Source organism: Camarhynchus parvulus, chromosome 23 (genome assembly GCF_901933205.1).
Source record: "Camarhynchus parvulus chromosome 23, STF_HiC, whole genome shotgun sequence".
In the NCBI taxonomy this organism is placed as follows: Eukaryota; Metazoa; Chordata; class Aves; order Passeriformes; family Thraupidae; genus Camarhynchus; species Camarhynchus parvulus.
Window position 1 is genome coordinate 6,855,309 of NC_044593.1, and position 15,241 is coordinate 6,870,549.

Sequence of the window (15,241 nt, forward strand, 5' to 3'; positions counted from 1 at the left end):
TGTCAAATTGAAGACTGGGCTTATAAAATGACCTGACTAAATGGAGCAGTAAGTGCATTACAACCAAAGGGAGCTGAGAGCTCCTCCTCCGTATCCTCAAAAATCCTCCTAGATGGTACAGAATTCCTTACATGGAAATTCATGGGCTTTGCTCATTGGTGAAGTGCTGAAATTTAAATGAAAACATGTACTTGTCACTGGGGCCTTGTCTACGGCGATGGGTTTGGAAAGGCTGCCCGTGTGGAACCTGTCTGGAAAACTCACTTGGAGCAGTTGGACCCAGAACAGAGACACGGAGAAGGCACGTGCACCAGACTGCCAGCAAAATCAAGCTGCTCATAGACCCTCCCTCCTCCCACTGCAACGCACTAGCTGGCCAAGAAGACTAAGAAAAGCATCAGTAAAATACAAGTGCTGTTTCCTATTCAGTAGCAAGCAGTAACTCTTGGGGCTCCCTTCCCCTCTGCAACAGAGGCCAGAGCAGAAACAACATGGTTTGGTCTCAAACCCAGAGTGCCTGACAGGGCTGCTTCTTCAGAAACAAGTCTCCAAACCCTCCTGGAGGACACAGCAGCTCAGCCTGGCAGGCAGCAGTCACTCCAAAACCATCCTTTGCTGAAAAAGCCGGTATCTGCCCGAACTGGCAGAGGGATCCATCCAAGCCCATCCCCACCCTATGAGCAGCTCAGCCCCTGTGTGGTGCAGATAACATCCTGGGGCTGCTCCCTCCACCAGCCTCCCATGGAAACAGGGAGCACGGGCACCCAGCAGGCGCCAGAAATCTGTGCAAAGAAAAACAGCAGGATGGTGCTTACAAAAGCACCATGAGCAAGCCACTCCATCACATGGAGGCAATGGCAAGGACAGGCTCCGTCCCAGCAGGTCACTCTGTCACAGCCACTCCTGACTCTGCACCGAAGGAATACCCGCGGTGGCGATGACAGCACAGCAGAGATGACAACGCCACCTCTGCGAGTGACGATGGCTCTCCCCACAGCAGCATTCCATCTTGTTAAAGCAACAGTTCAACAGAAATAAGCAATAGCTCTCCATCAGCTGAACAGGATTTTTTCCATGAATTATTCATAAGGTGGTTTTTTTCCCGACTGAACACAGATGTGTTTACTTACACTGTGCCTCATTTACACTCAAGGTTTAACATAACAGGGCTCATATTCTTTCCTTAGTTTCCCAAGAATGTGAGTAAAGCACTTTTTTGCTTTTGTTGCTCTCCCTTTGGTTGCTTCCAAACCAAAGCTATAATTAGAAACCCCGAGGGCCCTGCACACTCCTTTGATAAAGAGCTGCTTACTAGATAAATACAACCCCTGCACACAGATACACACACACACACAAACACAGAGGCACCTGCCAGGATGAACCACGGCTGCACCAAGAGCCAGAAGGATGTTTGATGCTAAAACCTCTTAAAAGGCTCCATCACTGACTGTCCCAGTTCACACACATGGGCTGCTCCTCCCCTGCGTGCCAGGGACATTGCACTTAAGCACTTCATTTGTTACTTCACGGGTGAATGCAATTTGCATTCACCCAAGTGCCTCAAATATATCTGCGGCATCCTGGTACAACGCCCCAAATTCATTAAAAATAACCACGATCATGCAGTTATTCAGATGCTATTAGCACACATAAAATGCACAGTATTTGAACTATATGAGGGACCCACTTACAGGAAAGGCTGGAGAACAAGCACTAGGCTTGTTCTCTGCCGAGCCCTCATGAAAGCTGGCTGAAAAAGCTGGATGAAAACATCCTCAACTCCAGCTTTCAGCTGGGCTTACTGCTTCAAAATTGCCATCAAATATCGCAGAATCCTGGAATGGTTTGGGTGGGAAGGGACCCGAAAGCCTATCTCGTTACTCCCCTGCCATGGGCAGAGATGGCTTCCACTATCCCAGAATGCTCCAAGCCCCATCCAGCCTGGCCTTGGACATTTCCAGGGATCCAGGGGCAGCCACAGCTTCTCTGGGCATCCCCATCCTCTCGGCAAAGAATTTCTCCCCACTATCCCACCTAATCCTGCCCTGAGGTCACTCTCTTTATTCTCTCACTATCTGCCTGCGTAAAAAAGTCAATTTCCCTCTGTTTTATAAGCCCTTTTAGGCACTGGAAGGGGCTCTAAGATCTCCCTGGAGCTTTCTCTTCTCAAGTACAAATACCCACAACTCCCTCAGCTTGTTAAGGACACTTAAGTTAGACACTACACTACTCTAAGCTGATTTCAAGACCTTTTCTTCTTACAGCAACACTCCAAACATATTGAATGTAGAGGAAACATCATTCTCCCCCACAAAAGCCTGCAGTGAAAGAAACTCCCAGGACATGGTGCCTAACCCAGTGGTGCCTGGGTCTGCCCAGGGGTGCAACAATGTGGTTTTGTGCTGTTTTAATGAGTTTTAAGAAGTTGTACCAGCTGCCAGGCTGAGTTGATTTACCTGGTTTGCTCTCACATGCTCACTGCTACCACCGAGCAGTGAAACAAGGGCTGCAAGGTAACTAAAATTACCATTACAGTAATTATCAGCCTGAACATTGCACTTTTAAAGATTAATGACCCTTACCTAGGAGTGCAGGAAGGCACTGGCCAGCTGCAGATTATTTACCAAATTCCTCAATTCTTAGTTTTCTGGCCAAGCCCCAGCCACTTACACCTGCACAGCAACACAGGCGATGAAGAAGCAGGAGATCTCCTCAGCATCCACCAGCATAGAACAAGCCAGATCCAGCACAGACACGGATGCCAGCTATGGAGACACAACTGGGACAGCAAAAGCTCCAAGGAGCCCAAGGGAATGAGTCAGTGAGCAGGGGGGTTGTGAAGCCACGTTTTGCTGGGTGGGTACAAACACCACAGGTATCAGCACGCAGCAGCCTGTGCTGCTCCTGAGCTGGGGGAAGGCTTTGTTTCACGAAGACTCACCCTTTTCTGAAGTCTCCTCTTCTTTCAGGGCTCAGTATCACATGCAACAGCACAGAGGAGAAGAAATCCATTCCCACCACAGACCTCGAGCTGTAAACTCCCAGTATCACAGCAAGAACCCAACCTTGAACAACTTGAAAACGCACAAGATCAGGAAGTTTGGTTTTAGAGCTTACTAAGAGCTAATTGAGGTCCCCCATCAAAAGTAGCAGCAAAAGCCGACTCCAAGCTGGCTGCAGCTCCCCAAGGCACGTAGCAATGAGGAATGCAAACTGGGATGCTGCTGACCTTGCCTTAAGACTGGGAACAGCAACGTATCTTCTGTGGGCACCATGCACAGGAGGGAGGTGAGGAGACACGGAGACACCTCCTCCAGAAAGCTGCCCTCTTTTTTTTTTTCTCTTTTTTTTTAAAAAATATTGCAGGTGATAGTTAAACTCTGCACCACTCCCAGGGGAAAAACACATGGGGAAAATCCTACTGCACATCTGCAGGCTCCTCTCTATGCTCAAGAAGAGCGGGCAAAGATCCAAATCCTGGGTGTAACCATGTTCCCAACAGACCAGGTCCACAGGCAACAGGCAAACAACCAGTCACTGAGCTGTTCCCCCAAACACAGAGCCAGGAACCAGAAGCTGTTTGTAAAACCTCAAGGTACTGACTCTGACTGGGACTAGCTCCAGTGCCACCTGGAGCCAGAAGGATGTTGCCCCAATGAATGCAGCACCAGAAGAGCACTGCATGCCCCAGGAACATGCTCGGACACTTCACACCACCTCCATAGGGATGGTTTTCCTCCCAGCTTTCTGCTCGTGATGCTCAGTGACCACAAAGTCACCCTTGACCCTGGAGTGGCTCCACAAGCCAGGCAGCAAAGGAGAAGATGGTTCCTGGAAAATCACAGTGGGTTTTGTAACACCTCCCACAAAGAGGATGTTCTCCAGGGTCCCTCCAGGGATCCTGCACCACAGGGCAGGCAATGCCCACCCTGAGTAAAAAAAAACAATGGGATATCAGTGCTTGCATTAATGAGACATCCTTGTTGGCAGTCCCCATCCCATAATAAAGTCATTCTCCTCTTAGCAAGGCTGGGGAAAAGCCCTCAGCGAGCACAGCTTCCTAATATTTCCATTGCACAATGTTCTTTGTCCGCTATTGGCACAATTTGGCTTGCAAAAAGCACCTCACAGATGCCTGGAGGTTCTGCCCTGTATCCTCACACACATCCCGCTTCTACTTTGACACAAGATCCCAGAGCACCATACAGAAAAGCCAAAGAGTTGGGGATGGGCACCAAGATAGTAGGAGACACCAGGACACCAAACTAACATGGGGTGACACAACTGTCAGCTTCCCATGGCTGCACCCCAGCACGGCTGGCAGGGATGAAAATCCTCCCATCCCTACCAGGAACAGGAACCAAACAGAAAGGGAGTGTGAAGCAGCAATTAAATACCACCATGTACAGTCAGCAGTCAGTTATGGCATGTAGCAGAGCAGCTAAGTCCTGTCACCTCCCAGAGCTGCTCCTTTTGTGAGCACAGGGACTGCAGCAGAACTCCTTTCACCCCACCAAGATTCAGCCTCTGGCTGTTTCCACCAGTCTGTTTTTTCCATCCAGCAGTGGAATCAGGCAGCTTTAGTTTTTAATCCCCTTAATTAGGGGTGTGCAGCAGTCTTCATTCCTTAATTACATTCATTGACACATCTGATGCAACACATTTACAAACAACCATTTTCACTGAAGGTGGCTTTGAATCAAAATTGCTGTTGAATTCCCACACTGGCTGTGCAGTGTCACCAACAGGGAAAAGACACAACATGGCATTCTGGATGCTTTAACAAGACACACAGCTTAGAAATGCTATTTTCATTAAATAGTCACCTCTTTCTTTGGCAGAGCAGATAAACCACTGGCAGTCTGAGGTTTTGGAATAGGAGCGCAGCTCTCAGAAGTTTACAGCAAAAAAGTGACCATTTCAAGCAATCCTCTCCAATACTGACCCACAGGATGGAGGGACAGCATTTTAGTGCCTATGCTGATGATTTTGGTCCATCACCATTCAGTAGCTCAGTTAAAGGCAGACAATGGGGATGCTCCATTTCAGCAGCTCAGCTGTCAGGAATCCCTTTGATCCTCTGGGACAGCAAACACTCAGTGAGCACTTTATCACCCCCACTTCTGCTGCAGAATGAAAATAACGATGCTGACACCTTCTGCCTGCCCACAGAGCCATGGCAGCATTATCCCACAGGGAGCCTGTGCTCACTCCTGTTTTGAATTACTGCCCCAGATCCCATCTTGATGCATTAATGGCTCACCAGGGCACAGCAGCTGAGCTCCAGCCAGCAGCCTGGCCTATAAGCAGCAGGAAACAGTGAAGAGGATATTAAACACCACCATGGGGGGAAAGGAGAGCACCAATTTAAAGAATAGGATGAATGATAAGATGGTATTGTGAGGGTTTTTTCACCACTGGAGACCCAAGTAAGGATCCATGCTGGTTCTGGCAGCACAGTCTGCTCAGCTCCAGCATCAGCCAGAGCTGATGCAATTATTTGCATGGAGGAAATGTACACAAACATTGCTTTCTTCAGACTACAGAAAGGAAAAGGAAGTTGTGTTCACCCAGTACAGCAGGGAGGGGTGTCAGAAATACACTTTGCACCCACATTCAGGGGCTGTTTGCTCATATTTTTGGTCGCCACCCTCCTTTCTGTGCTGGATGGGTTGGTGTGGGAGGCCAGTCGTGGGTTGTGATTTCACTGAACAAACACCAGCACGGCCATGCTCTACCCGCTCTCTAGAGGTATTTTCCACCTCGTCAACGCCCACCTTTGCCTCCCAGAACACCACAGCAGGGTTAGTGCTGAGTACCACAGTGGTGCTCCTGGATGGCCCTTGTGTTTCTGAATAAAACACTACAGTACCTTCTCCAGCCACACTTAATCCTGCTGATCCACACTGCTCCACCCAGAAGCTCCATGGACAACATGCACTAAAAGGATTTCTTCTACCCTCCTGTCTGGCTGCACCAGACCTGCTCTTTCTTCCACCACCCCCTGATTCCCTCCAACCTTCCCCCCCCTTCCCAGGGGCTGTCCAGGATGCCTTCCCCCACCAACTCACACTTTTCTCCACATTCCTCTCCCTTTTATCCTGTTAATACAGGATATTTTATACTGTTAATACACACAACACTGGGAGAAGTTTAACAGCCACGAGGGCATTGAAGGGAGTGTGGTTATGAAGTCAGGTGGGCACGTGCACTGGGGAAACTGGGGCAGCACTTGGAAGCTGTAAACCAGCTTTCTCCACTCCCACCAGCGCCAATGCAACCTGTCATGGCACAGCCAGGACAGTGCTGGCCACCAACCAGCTGAGAAGACAACAATAAACAGCTTCTAACTGTTTTAACATGGCAATATTTTAAAATAAATGAAGAGCCAATAAAAACAAAATATGTTCTTTGGTAGGGATAATGCATATGCAGGAAACAGTAGCTGGTTTAAATTTCTCCCTAATAAAATAAATTAGGGAGAATTGTACATGGGGGTAGTGTTGCATTTTGGATAAGCTACTGGCCTTACATACACAATTTAGCATCCCATTTATACTTATTTTATGAGTTAGGTTTCAAAATAATCCTTATTCTATTCAAAGTGTGTGCTTGTGTGTATACACACAAACCCCCAACAATATAATGGTGGTAGGAACAACCACATGGGTTTTTTTGGAGAAGCTTTGCTTATTTTTCCCTTTTTTATATTTAAATCCTTGTTGTGCAATTGCTTCATGAACAGATGAAGCCACACTGAGCCCAAGAGTGCTTCATCCAGCTGAAAGCTCCACAAACTCACAGGGACTCGGCGTAGCTCAGGTGTTTATCAAGTATCAAAAGCAACAGCAAATTAAGACTAAACCATATTATCCTCAGTATTTTCCAAAATACTGAGATCCAAAATCAATTGGTCTTGCCCAGTACTGAGGAATAAATGGAGAGCCTCAGCTAAAATTGTGCTGCTAAAGGGCTGCAAATCCCAGAGTCACAGTTCCAGACAAGTGAGCCACTCTTTTCAATGTGCTGCTGACAGCAGGAGCCACACAACAATATTGCTGAAATCCACATTCATGCTGCACAAGGGAATAAAATGCCACAGATCCTCTTTTCTGCAGGCTCTGGTGATACCATTGTTCAGGTTAAAACTGCCATGAGAAGACCCTTCAAACGAGGCCAGGGTGAAAGAGTGGAGAGAGCAAAAAGCATTGGTGAGCTCACCCAGGTGCCCCAGCCAAACCCGCTCTTTGGTCCTCCAATAAATATATTCTTAAACAACCTCCTTTGCACTTCTTTCAAGTTCTCTTTCTATACACACAATCTGAAGGTAAATAGTCACCTGTTCCCCTCTGAGATGAAAACAATGAAGATACAAATGAGGTCTGAGCGGGTTGAGCTAGCTGGGAGGCACCTCCTTGTCAGTATAAGCTGTGAGCAGGGCAATACAGAAAATAAAAGCAGACTAATGAGAGCCCTTGCAGTGGCAAGAAGTGTAGTTTAAGAGTAAACAGCAAAAACGAGATGGAAACAAATGCAATGAGCTGGTCTCTGGTTAGGACACCGGTGCACAGCCTGAGCTCACTCCAGCTCCCCAGCTAAACAAGCTGCAAAAGCTCTTTAGAAGTGAACTAGAACTCCAAAACATGAACATTTCATTCTCTTATTCCTCAGTATGGGAGATGTTTAAAAAGTATCTGCCTTACCAGGCTGTGTCCCCTGTTCAGCAACAAGAGAAGGAGAAGAGGACCTGCCGTGCCCTGATCTGCAGGCTTTGGTTCACTGCCTGGGCTTCGAAGCGCCTGCGCTGAGCATGGACCTCACTGGCGTCACTGCCATGTGGATTTGCTGCTTCCCAGGCATTTTACCTGCTGACACTACAACTGAAAGCCTGTTTGTTTTATTAAATTGTGCTCCTACTCTTAAGTTACCATCCAATTACTTGGCTCTTAAGAGCCAACATTAATTACAGAGTACCCTGTGAACAAGGCTGCTGTCTGCTGAACTGCACAGAGCTGAAGCATCCAGGACCAGTCTCTCCTGTGAGAGAAGAGAGAGAGATTCCTCCAGTGATAGATTAACAGTCCTGAGCATGAAGGGCAGGTTTGGTGAAACAGACCATGAGCCTCACAGCCTCAATGCCCAGATTTCAGCAGCCCTTTGGATCCCCCAAGTATCCACAGCAATAAATATCCGTTTTTCCCTATGGTATTCAACAAAACACAGCACCAGTTCAAGCCTGGCGATGTTAACCCAGAAATCTCTGGGATTAAGGGCACGCACCAGCAACAGCAGCCAATGCTGTATAAATGCCCATGAGTTTTAAGCACCTTGGCAAAGCACTCAAAACCAGGAGGATGAAGAACCCAAACTCTATGGGAGAAATGCCTGCGCACCTGGCCCTTCAAGCACAGGTAACTTTATAGCAAGAACTGTGCTGTTCAGGCATTCATAACAGCCCTGTGAGGTTAAGACCCAAAACAGCTCCCTGTGCAGAGCCCAGGGACACAGGAGTACGGCGTAAGCCTTCAGGAAGAGCACAGAGCACAGAATGTCTGTTTGCCTTCACACAGTGGCCTCTGCAGACAGCAGTATAACAAGCTATTGTGCAACTCACATTGCTCAGATTTAATAATCCCGTAAATTCTGGCTTCTTTTTTTGCTTTCTACAAATAGATCTTTATTGCACAATTCACTGCCACTTGCATGAAACAGTGATATGCCAGAAGGAAACAGCACTTTGCCATGATTATCTACTTATTTTTAATATTAGATTTTTTTTTCTCAAAAATGTGTTTCCCTTTGCATGGTGCAGTGCACTTTCAAAGTGTTCCACCAACAGCATTGCAGAACTCAGTCTTGACAACAGCAGGGAAGATCAGTGCTAGACATCCAAATACAAGAGGAAAGATAAAAAGGAGAATAATTCTTCTCTGTGCTTCACTTCTGCTCCCAGACCTTGCCAAGCACAGCTTTTGAGAAAAATCCATATTGTAGTACTGGGATGGGGAACACCATGGTGTCTTGAACTGCTCACACACCAGGGACATGCCTGCCTGGGGACACAGGGAACACGTCCCACATCTGCGACAGCATCAGTCTAGTACTGTGGTGCAGGAGAACATGCTTCTACAATCCACAACATATTTCATATTAAGAGCAGTAATTAAATCAATTAGTGGTCACCCAGCAAGCTGCTACTTTACAGAAGTTCATTTTAAGCAGCAAAACCAACTTCCAGCACAGCTTAAAATAAGAAGGTGCCACATAATCATACAAATGCTCGTGCCATTGGGAAACCAAGAATGGCTGCATAGGCTTCTGCTGCAGGTGGCTTATACCAAACACTTCATTAGTACCAGATGGGCGGATCTCAGATTCCAAATGAAACATATACATCCCCATTTACAGTGATTCAACCCAAAAAAGCCAGTCCTCCAACTAAAATGCAAGTGCCACATCCATTTTTCTCCACAGTAAGAGTAGATCACATATATGATCACTGCAAAAATCAGAAGGGACTGTGCTGGATACCACACTGGCTAATTACTTGTGTGACGAATTATCAACTTACAAATCAAGTATCTGCATAGCTCCAAGCTGAATTTTTTTCCACTTTCCATTTTTTTCAGATTTAAAAAAAATACAATTCACTGCTTGGAGCAGCAAAGACACTTTTTTTTTAAACACAGCAACAAATTTCAAGCCTATTTCTCAAAGCACATCAAAAGAGCTCATCACTGGTGATACCAAGAGGTCTGGATCTTTTCGTGTCTGGGAATCAACTCTTAAAATTAAGTTTTCACAAAGCCTGTTTTCTTGTTTTCGAGAAACTTGCCCCATCCTGAGCTTTAGTGACTCATCCCCAGACATCTCTGACTTGTAGCACCTGAACTGACTCCACCCATGAAATACCTTGTGACTAGGCAAAACCACAGCCCATAGGTGGGAAAGCAGGGCAAGGAGATTAACTCGGAAAAACAGACAAAAACTGCACGTTCCCCAGTCACTGTTTCTTCTGGAGATGTGGAACTGAGCAACTGCTAGGCTTGGCTGACATAGGCATGCTGAGATGATGGTCAGTCTCATGAGGTGCAGCTGGCTGCATGTCTGTCCTACTTCCCTAAAACCCAAACACTCTTGCTCCAATAGCAAAGCTCTGATAATCCTTTACAACAGAGAGGCTTGTTCTTTTCTCTCTCCCCTTGCTTTTTGTTTTAAAGAAACGTCTCAAAATATTTTCTATGGGAGTGTTTCTGCTGAAGGGAATTGGGGAAAAACATAAGCAGACACTTGAGGTAGACAGGAACCACCCACCCACAAACCTCCTGTTTCAGAGGCGCACAGCTGCAGCTCCAGTTGATGTTCTCTCCCCGCCCCCCCCACCCCAGAAAATTTATTAGGACAAGTGTTTTAGTGAAAGAACAATGCTCTTCACCAATCCTATATTGTTTTTCTAGTGGTGAAGCTGAAGTGCTATGAAAGTTACAATTAATCAAACCTCAGTTTCAGTGTAACTCATCACTCCCTGGTTTTCTGCCAGAGTCAGAAGTTTCAGAAGGTTAACCTGTTTCCAAAACAAGCAGAATCTATCAACAAATTTTCAGCTGATTTTGTAGTTAATACTTCAAAAGGGCAGAGTTGTTTCCTCATATTTGTGTTTTCAAAGGCCAGGCAGGAGACGGTACCTCTGCATAGCAAAACCAGAGCTGAGCGCTTTTTGCAGCTGCTCCTACCACAGGAGTGATTTACAACTGTTTGTGCTAAGAAATCATGAGAAATGGTTAACGTACAACCACTTCCCCCAGCAAACAGAGCCAACCCTGTAACGAGGTTAGCACCCCACTGAGACACTAATGAGCTCCGTGCACACCTTCCAACGTCCTGAACCCGTGTGTGATGAAGCTGCAGGCACAGGGCGCTGGCACATCTCCTTCACCTGTGTCTGCAGAGAACCTTATCACTGGCACAGATGCAGCTGTGCATCTACCTCAAAAAAAAGGAGAAAAAAGTTTAATTCCACTGTATTTGCATATGCTGTGTATAATATAATGTACTTGATTGGCAGCCTTTGCTGTGATTAGCATTGTGCAGGTCAAACCCACCAGTGTAATAATCAAGCAATGCTCATGCTGGAGAGTCCAGCTCAATTATAAAAAAAATAAACCTGCAAGAAAAGCATCACATTGAAATACCAAATTTCTCTGTAATTGCAAGCCTCCTTGCCTTGTGAATTCATCCCTCATGTCCATTATCTACTCCCGTTCCTGCCTCAGGAGGCACACAGGTAAGTAACACTAATAGATTCCGTTTCCCCGAGTGTTCCCTCTCGATTCATCATGCAACAGGGACTCTTTTTTTAATAAACCACATGTCTGCAAAAGGAATATTGCCATACGTCATCATCAGGATAGATTAAGAGAGTCAATCGTCATTTTTAAATAAGCCAAGAGCAGCAGCTGCAAAACATGAAGCCACTAACACTGTCCATGCCACTGCTGGTTTCCCCACAGGCATCCAATGGGTGTTTTGCAGGTAGGAGGAAGAGCACCTGAACCAAGAAGAGGGATGCTTTCTGCATTGGTGCCCCAAAACTGAGGGGATGGGAGACATCAGCTACTCAAAGCATCTTGCTTCAGAACAAAACAAAGTGAAAAAACTTGCTTCAGTGTGTAAGCAGAGGAAAAAAGGTCATTTTTTGAGACGAACTTGCTTGGACACGACAAGTCCCTTGGGTTCTTGTTATCAAGGGAATGAAGCATCCCAAACTTCACTGAAGAGATGGGCAAGGAAGGGGTCCTGCTCCGGGATGGGCACAACAGCTGCTCTGACCTCATCAACCAACCCCAGCTTTATTCCACCATTTCCTGGAGGAGCGAAGGAAAGAGCAGAGATGGGTGGGAACAAACAAACTGATACTGCTACCCATAAACAAAGGAAGCGTTTTTTGAAGGCAGCACCTAGGCAGACCTGATGGAAGTAACAGAAGCAGCAGTTACAACAACAACAAACCCCTCCAGAAGTCTGAAGAAACTATAGCACTCACTAGAAGCAGTGCCAGAGGAATTCAGGACGTGACCATTTCCCCCCAGTATCACCAGCATGCCCTTCCCACGTTGATGCAGCTGCTCCCACTGCAGATAAACCCCATTCCCAAGGCCATCCTGACAATATTAAAATTTTCAGAAAGCCCTGAAGAATGAAGCCAGCTCATGTTTGTGAGTCAGCAAACTCATACATCTGCAAGACCCCTTTTTCATCCTGTTTAAACACCTGGGGGAGCCTGGCTGCACATGAAAATCCATGGAAAAGTAATATATATGTACCCTACATTCTTCCTCTTCCAAAACAGTTTCTCTTGCTAGTTGTTCCCCCTCTTCGAGAAAGTGTGGGGGTCCTTAAACCCTTTTGACTTGAAACATTTATGAACAGTTGAAAACTCACATTTTCCCTGCAACTGAACCCTTCTCCAGGCCCCAAAAGCTTCCAGCTTTTCCTCTGAAAAGGAGAAAAAGTGATGGAAGTTATTCCCACAGCTGGACCAGGCAGTCCACACTGAGTTTATCTTGTCGCTACTTCATGTGCATATTCACCAAGACTCTCATGAGCTTCGCACCACACACACTCAGCTTTCAAGTTGGCAGTTGGAGATAAAAAAGCAGCGATATCAGCATCGGCCACCAGCACCAATCCCAGGAGGAATGGAGGGACATGGGAGCAGCACTGGTACTTCCCAGGAGGAGGGATGGAGGGACACCAGGGAAGTGCCTGATACACATCCCACCTGGTTTCCCCTGTTCAAATTGTAATAACGTGCTACCAAGGGTCCTAAAAATGCTGTTTTCTTGCATGGAATGTGACCCCTTCCTCCTACAAGCTATAGGGGTCTGCCTTCTGTCTGTGTCAGGGCATGTTTACATGATAAATGGCCTTTTTACTGCCTCTATACACTTACAGGCACTCATGCAGGAGAACGGGATGCTGGTTAGGAGACTTCTTTTGACTTCAGACCAACAACCATCCCCACAATTTAAACACACAATTTCCATCTTGCCTGTCAATTCACTGCCAACCAATAGTCGCAAAAGGTATTAAGGCCAGAAAACTTTGGCCTAAAGCTGGATTGCAAGATTTTTTTAGATCAAATGAGCAGCTGAGTTTTCATGGTACATGAAGGACAGGAGGACTCCCTTGTACCAGGAGGATGACAGCTCACCACTGCTCTTCTCCAAGGGGCTCCATCCCCGCAGGGTCCCACTGGCTTGTGTCTGATGTGCATGTCAAAGTGACACTGCCAGGATATGTCTCTTTGCCAACAGGACTAATACACTATGCAAACACAGAATCCAGTATTTGAAGGACAGACCAGCAGTTTTTGTTTGGGGATTTAACAGTTTTTTCTCAGTCTGCAAAATGTTACCCTGAGCTGCCCCTGCATTGACTAAAATTTACATTTTCCCATAAAGCCCCAGGGCATCCTGCTCTCCTCTGTCCCTCATGTTAAGAGGGGAAATCAGGAATATACATTCAGGTGGGATACCAGGAAAAGTTTCTTCCCCCAGAAGCTGGTCAGGCACTGACCAGACTCCCCAGGGAATGGTCAGAGCCCCGAACCTGCCAAGAGCTCCAGAAGCGTTTGGACAATGGATAACCCACTCAAGGATGCACAGAGTAGGATTGTTGGGGTGTCCTATGCAGGGCCAGGAGTTGGACTTGATGATCCTTGTGGGTCCCTTCTAACTCAGGAGATTCTATGACATTGGCTATAGGGCCCTCTTATCCACTGGTTCAGGAACTGGAATGCAGCATGCAAGGCAGAGCTGCAGGAGCAAAAATATTTGCTGTTTAGGGCAGCTGAAGCTGGACCTAAAACATTTTTATCCTTCCATGCACCAAACCCTGCCCAATGACAAACAACTCCTAAAACTCCCCAGGAATGGTTACCAGCTGCATGTTTCTCATTTTCCAAATGCCTGGCTCAAGGCACTGCAGGCAGCTCACAGAGGCAGAAACCAGGGTTGGAACATGAAACGTTCCCTCAAGCTCCGTGTCAAAGGGATAAAACCAAACCACCCTTCAAGCCATCCTGGAGCATCCAGACCATCTCATGAGTGAATTGCAAAGACCAGCTCATGCTTTTGATTCATTTGTACACAGGCATCGCAGATGAATTTGGATGGGAATTAGTAATACTGTCTTTGGAGCAGAGTTTGAATAACGGAATAAACACAGCCTGCAGCCCTGGACACAATGGGATGGGACTGTCCCCACTGACACCCTGCTCGCTCTCATATTCAGTGATACACAGGCCCTAGGGGTGAAAAGTCCATATGGAATCACACTCCAAGGCCACACCAGCATGGGAAGGAGAGGAGATGCTGTGGGACCAGCAGCAGCACACACCATCTTCCACCTCCAAGGGTCTGCCTCTGCAATTCTAGTATAAAGCCACGTGAGCAGCTTAGTTATTTATTTAACTAAAAGCTTTTCATTATCTCTCTCACACACACACATTCCATGGGGTGGGGAAGGAGCGGAATAATCAGCCTACAACCAGTGACTGGAGGGTTCAAAGGAATTGTGGTTTTCATAGAAACAGCTAACCAGCCCAATTCTTCTTCCACTGTTGCAAAGCATACTCCCATCCCCAGGCTCCAGCCACGGCGTGTTTTGCTGTGGTTACATCTCAGGCTGAGCTGATCCTGTAAGGAGGACTCAATTTTGACAGAGCAAAGGATCCTCCACAGGTCTGGGCTCCAGGTTTCCTGATGCAGCCACAGAGGGTTATTCCATTGTGTGACCCAGTCTAAAAGCCAGGCTGATATCCCATGGCACTCGCCCCCACCAGCAGATGGACTGGGCTGCTCCCCAAAAATACACATGGGGGAGGGAGGCACCCAACACTGTGGCCATGGTCATGCAACCAGGCAGCCATGGAGCTCTCCTACCACCTGCAAGACAAAACACTCCCCTGAGCTTCCCATCTTCCTACATCTTTTAGGCTCTGCACCGAGATCAGGGAGATACAAAATTCTCAGTCTCCTCCAAAAGCATCAGAGTTCAAGTGCTGTAAGACTTTATAAATTATAAATTACAAACCACTGCTATAAACATTTGCTCTGAGCACAGCAGCTAAAGCAAGCTGGCATGGGAATTTGTTTAAAAATCCCACATCCAAAATGCAGCAGGGTCTGGAGGAGCATGGCCTGGAAGAGTACGATTGCTTGAACACAGCCCCGAAGCC

General features: G+C 46.8%; 1 protein-coding gene across 19 annotated transcripts in view; it reads right to left on the reverse strand.

Moving 5' to 3' along the window:
* EPB41 (erythrocyte membrane protein band 4.1) overlaps positions 1-15,241 on the reverse strand; it is a 93,397-nt gene that overhangs the window by 54,962 nt on the left and 23,194 nt on the right. The window contains exon 2 of one of the 19 annotated variants that reach the window (XM_030964465.1): positions 12,442-12,495. The exons of 17 other annotated variants lie outside the window; for them this stretch is intronic. The gene's annotated coding sequence lies outside the window, so the exon portion shown is untranslated. Of the gene's footprint in view, positions 1-2,582; positions 2,780-12,441; positions 12,496-15,241 lie in introns of those variants that run through there. One more of the 19 variants, XM_030964468.1, reaches the window with a different exon arrangement.